This window comes from Orycteropus afer, unplaced genomic scaffold (genome assembly GCF_000298275.1).
Source record: "Orycteropus afer afer isolate SDZICR_OR568_19922 unplaced genomic scaffold, OryAfe1.0 scaffold00344, whole genome shotgun sequence".
Lineage (NCBI taxonomy): Eukaryota > Metazoa > Chordata > Mammalia > Tubulidentata > Orycteropodidae > Orycteropus > Orycteropus afer.
Genome location: NW_006921931.1, coordinates 750,902 through 757,517, shown reverse-complemented (window position 1 = coordinate 757,517; position 6,616 = coordinate 750,902).

The window sequence follows — 6,616 nt, the reverse complement described above, 5'->3', positions numbered from 1 at the left end:
GCAAGGCCAACAGTATACTTATACAGTCCTTCTTCAGGGGTATATCGACTCCCCAGCACTATGTCATAATTTAGTCCATAGGGATTTTCATCACCTTTCACTTCCACAAGACATCACACTAGTCCATTATATTAATGACATTATGCTGATTGTACCTAGTAAAGAAGTACCGATGACTCTAGACTTATTGGTGAGACATATGCGTACTAGAGGTTGGGAAATTAACCCTACAAAAATTCAGGCATCTTCCACCTAGGAGAAATTACTAGGGGTCAAATGGTGTGGGGCATGTTGAGATATTCCTAAATAGGACTGTAACCACAGGCGTAGAAGCTAGGATTTACAACATATTAATATGGCTAGAAGGCCCATATTACGTAATTTACTGCACCACACTGGGACATGATGTGGGTCAGAGTATTAGGCTTCCTATTAGTCACAGAAAACTCTCATACAACAGTTGTTGTTGTTGTTATTTGCTGTCAAGTCGGACCCAACTCATAGCGACCCCTCTTCGGGTTTCTGAGGCGGTATTGCTACAGAAGTAGATTGCCCAGCCTTCCTTCCGAGGGGTGGCTGGTGGGTTTGAACCACCAGTCTTCTGGTTAGCAGTCAAATGCCTTAGGCACTGTGTTACCAGAGCTCCTCTCATACAGCAGAGGAACACTGAAACAAAATACTGACCAACCTCTGTGACACTCTGCTAGGAATTTTATTTGACTCTAGGAAACCAAAGTTCAAACTAAGGGAATAAGATTCTTTTTTTTTTTTTTTTTTTCTTTTTGTCCCCTCTCCTCCCCTCCCACCCCGGCAACCAACAAAGAAAGTTTCCCTCCATATATAAACCTTTCCTTGACCCTCCACAACAATGAACTAACACTATATTTGTCCTTCTGTGATTGACTTATTTCACTCAGCATAATGTCTTGCAAGTTCATCCATATTATGCGGTATTTTGCAGACTCTACATTATTCTTTAGTGCTGCTTAGCATTCCAGTATGTGTGTGTACCATAGTTTGGTCATCCGCTCTTCTGTTGATGGGCACGTAGGTTATATCCATCTTTTTGCTATTGTAAATAGTGCTGTGATGAACATGAGCATGCATGTATCTGTTCCTATCCTGGCTCTCACCTCTCTAGGGTATACACCTAGTAATGGGATTGCTGGGTCAAATGGTACCTCCAATTCCAGCTTTCTAAGGAATCACCATATTGCTTTCCACAGTGGTTGTATCACTTCACAGTCACACAAGCAGTGTATGAGAGTCCCAATCTCTCCACATTCCCACCAGCATTTGTTATTTTCTCTCATTGAACCTTGCCATCAGTGCTGGGATGAGACGGTATATCTCATTTTTGTTTTGATTTGCATCTCTCTGATGGCCAACGATTGGGAGCATATTTTCATGTATCAGCTGGCCACCAGAATATCTTCCATGGTGAAGTGTCTATTCATGTCTTCTGCCCATTTTTCAGTTGGGTTGTTAATTCCTTTGGTGTTGAGACGTTGGAGTTTTCCATCAAGCTTAGAGCTAAGTCCCTTGCCAGATATATAATTATCAGCAAATATGAATTTGTTGCTGTCATTTTTATCATTTGCTTTTTCATGGTGTCAATTTCTTTGTTCCATATAATTTTCTATGCTGAGCTTGTTTTGTTTCTGAATCATGTTATCACTTCCTTCACTGCTATTGTTTTAGTATTTGCTGAATATTTATGCTGGTCTTCTTTTTTATTTTGACATGAAGGTTTATCCTTAGCCAAACAAGAGACAGACATATAGGATGAACATTTGCATGAGGTAGAAACACTCCTTAGAGTGATCAGTCGTGGGAGAATAGAAGGGCAGTGTTTGCATAGGGAGATAGCTCTGGGTTAGGAATGCATAGGAAAGAAGGACACAGGGAAGAGGTAACTACAGGGAGTAAGTAGGAAGAGAGCTATTATATTGTGAGGAATTGCAGTCAATGTCATGAAACAAAATGTGTATGAACTGCTGTATGGAAAACAAATTTGTTCTGTAAGCTTTCACCCAAATCACAATAAAAATTAAAAAAAAAAAAAAAAAGACTGGGTTTTGAGCTGGCGTCATAGACTGGTGAATTTCTTTTTCTTTCTCATTTGGATCCAAGTTCTGTTGTCTCATGAAGCTGTGACTGGGAGTTTCCATGTTTTTCTTCTCCTTCCCTCCTACCCCATAAAGCAGTCTTTTAAATCTTTTATCTTTTTCTCTTCCAACAAAAACTGCCTCTTGCAGCTGTCTTAAGTTAGGATTTCAGTAGTTACATTTGAAATAACTTTATATAAAATGATGCACTCAAAAAGATGGATTATTTATTTTGATTAGTATGACAAGGCCTTACAAAAAGACAACTGACTCTATATGGCTTCTCTAAAGGATCCTATAAAGCATGCAAAAGACAGAAGTATGAAAATGTAATAATCTCTTACCTCTGGATGATATTATTAAATTAGATTATAACATTCCTTCAAATAATGTATTATGATCACTTTAATGATAAATAAGCATTTATATAAAATATATATCCTAACATTCTCTAAAGTTAATGATATTGGATTTGTCTGGTAAAGCTTTCTATGTTTATGTCAACCTTAAAAGCAAAATCTTAAGAGCAAAACCTTTCTAAGTAACTTAAGCTAGATATTATATTAAATATCTTCCTTCCGAGGAATGAAGATGGGGCAATCTACTTCCGTAGTGATACTGCCTTGGAAACCCAAGGAGGGGTCACTATGAGTCGGGTCCTACTCGGCACATAACAACAACAACAACACCTTTTATTTAGGGAAAGGGAGTAGTTTTTGTTAATTTTAGAATACGAAAAAGAAAGCTTAACTGCTTACCAAGAGAAGAATAAAAATTAGAAGGAAAAGAATTTAGTTATCTCTTGTCTTTCAAAATACCTACCCATCTTAAACATAAGTAAATGAATTGAGAATAAATGATTCTTTCTTGATAATGAGCCTCTGAGACCCACACTGCTCCAGTTTTGAAAAGACCCTTCCCCACCAGGTGAAAACCTTCTTAAGACAAAAGAACATAAGAGAAATAATGTGGACATTAATGAGAGCTAAAATAATAAAAATATTGTCTGCCCCACCCAACTGCCATGGAGTTGATTCCGACTCATAGAGACCCTTTTTAGGACAGAGTAGAACTGCCTGTCTGGTTTCCAAGGTTGTAAATCTTTACAAAAGCATACTTGCCTTATCTTTCTCTCACAGAGTGGCTGGTATGTTCAGATCACCAACCTTTTTGTTAGTGCCCAAATAACTTATCTGCTATACCACCAGAGCTGCACTGTCTTAATATAGTTACTGGAAATTAGGTGGATCCCCAACATAAAATGGGAGCTCTGGTAGCATAGTGGCTAAGGCACTTGACTGCTCACCAGAAGGCTGCCGGTTCAAACCCACCAGCCACTCCTCAGAAGGAAGATGGGGCAATCTACTTCCGTAGTGATACTGACTCGGAAACCCAAGGAGGGGTCGCTATGAGTCAGACCTGACTTGATGGCACATAACAACAACAACAACACCAACATAAAATACTCATGCACAAATCTTAGGTTAGATTGAGAAAATATAAGAAATTGTAAACATTTGAATGTAAGTATAGACTATTTAGACAAACTTTATTTCAACAGTAATTATGTTTTGTAGTATATAGGCTTAAAGTACTTTCCAAGATTTCTAGCTAACTTACTGATATTGAATTAATATTAATTAATTAAATTGAGTTAATAGATATTCATTATAACAGAAGTTTATAGTCTCTAAATTTTTATGCTACAGAGAAAGGATATGTATATATTTGGGTCTGGAAATAAGTATTTTTGTTTTTGCTACTTAAAGGGTTGTACTATAAGAGATATATAAAAAGGACAGGAAATTTTAAGAAGTTTATTAAATGGGATTTATTTGATATGATCAAAGTTCCTTTCTACTGTGGCTATAAGTTTTATAGGTTAATTTATGAGAATTTTTAAAGCTTTAATGTCAAGTAGCATATACTAGTTTCTCTCTATAAAATAAATTTTTCTTTAATTACTGAGTTGAAGAATTTATTTAATCTCCTAGGTAATTTGCCTCAAAGGGAAGCATTTGGCATCCCATCAGAATAAATTCCTGAGTTCCCATGCTGAAGCCACAGGTCTTTGTGTTGGGGAAGGGAGGGTTGTAAGGTTTCACCTTTTAAAATCTTTAAATAACTAAATATTGTTTCTCATAATCTATGATAAACAACTAACAACTTTGAAACTTCATGGAAAGCCTCAAAAGATTTGTTTTATAAAGTGAAAAATCTAAAAATAAAGTATTTAATATGTTATGAGTTATGAGTTATATGAAACATCAAATCAGAAGTTTGCATGATATTAGATAACAAGCGTATAATATAATTTCATAGTTTTATTATTTTAATTGCTAATTTGGTTGTAATTTTGTTTCATTTGAATCCAATATCAAAACCAATACTCTAAACTCAGGAATTCACAATATACCCATGGATGTTTTATTACTACTCAGATGTTTAAAGATTTTATAATCTTGGTATATCCTGATTTTTAGTATTCTGTCTCAAGATTATTATGTATTATATCTGAAGCTCTTTTTGTTTGTTTGCTTTTTTAAAAAAATTATTTTGTTTGGCTTTCCATTGGTGGCATAGTGCCTAAAGCATTTGACGGCTAACCAGAAGCCTGGTGGTTCAGACCCACCAGCCACTCCTCAGAAGGAAGATTGGGCAATCTACTTCCATAGAGATGCCACCTCGGAAACCCAAGGAGGGGTCTCAATGAGTTGAAATCAACTCAACGGCAGTGAGTTTGGTTTGGTTTTTTTGGTTCTTGGGGTGGATAGTGGCAAAAATTGTTGCTTTATTATAGAATCTTTATATTCCTCCTTGTTTCTATTATTGTAGTTATAAAATGCTGTTTTGTTTTAGTTCAACACATTTTATTTATGAAATGCTGTATTTTAAAACTATTTGACCCTTCACAGAAAATCATGCTGTTTTCAAAGGCTTTCACCAAAGATTGGGTTATTTAATCACCTCCCTTTTGTCTCTTTGGGTATGTTTCATCTTGACCTCCATCATTCTGTCCACACTGAAAAACATTCCTCTAATGTAGCCTTGTGCATTAAGATATGCCCCCATAAAACCTACTCATCCTGAAAATGAGGCATATCATCTCAACAAGGTGAAGAAAATAATTTTTATTAACCAAAACTCCTCAAGATAAAAAAGAAAGTCCTTGCAGAAGAAAGGCTATTTCATTGTAGATGATCCTTGCCCCCAGCAAAGGCTTGATCAAAAGGAATGTAAATGACAAAGTCTCAAACTGGAAACATTTATGTCACACATAAGAATGATTGGGCCAACATACATCCCAGGAAACAAAAGGTCAAGATATGAACTATTTGGGGAAGTGTGTCAAGAAGTATACAGTTTGCTCCCAGAAAAAAATATATTCATGCCTATAATCATGTATAACTGATTACAATCAAGTATAACTGATTCAGCTGTCACCGCTCACCTAAGCAGTAGTTCATTCCTTTCTGGTCAAGTGGCCAACCTTCACATTTTCATGGACTTCAAGCTGAAGCTGATTTTATCTGCAATCAATCATTAATCCTCTACATTTCCTTTGTTCTCTATGTATTTAAACCCCTCTTTCTGCCCAGGTGTTGGAGTGCTTTGTATTTTTACTTGGTGCTCCCCTGCTCCAGCTGTGTTCCTCCTCAATAAAACTCCTTTTCTTGTACTCCTAACAGAGTATGATATTTTCTTCTTTAATAGTGCCTTTGTCCTTTGTCTGGGTTGTTTAGGGGTGGAGTATCATGTTATCTATAGTAGACTTGCAGGTAGTATAGCACATGATAATAATAATTTAAAAATAATAATAATAAGTGGTGCATATACAGAGGAAAATGGGGAAGTGTGACAGGAAATCAGCAATTGGTAAGTCTGGTAATTGGTATATGGGTAGTCACTGTATTGATTTTGCAAATTTTCTGTAGGATTGGGCTTTGTCACGAAAAAATGTTTGGGAAAAACACAGTAAGAGTTTTAATGCATAAAGTCCCCCCCCCCCATGTTTAGAATTATTCCCTTAGATTAGATTCTCAGAAGTAGAATTACTGGGTAAAAAGAAAAGAAAAATGAACATTTTAAGCTCTTGATAATCTAGATTCTAAATTCCTTGAGGTCTGAGGTTTCCCCAGAACATATCTTAATGTCTGCATTTGTAAACAAATGAATAAATGGTTTCTGCCAAATAATTTCCTCAAAATAGTACATACCTCCTCTACCCCTACTCCAGTGCAGTTTTACCAGATGTAACCCGTTTGTCTGTCAGTATCCTTAGTTGCTAATGATCCAACTTGAATTAGCTCAGGGCAAAGAGGGACTTTCTTGGCCCATGTCACCAAACTACAGGAAGGGTAGGGATAGCTGACCTCAGGGACAGCTGGAATCAGGTATCCAAATGCTGCTTTTTGTCTACATCATGTCTTTCCTTCCTGCTATAGAATGTCTTCTTTGCTCAGTCAAGAACAGTGCTGCCTAAGACAATGGTCCTATAAGTTTATGTG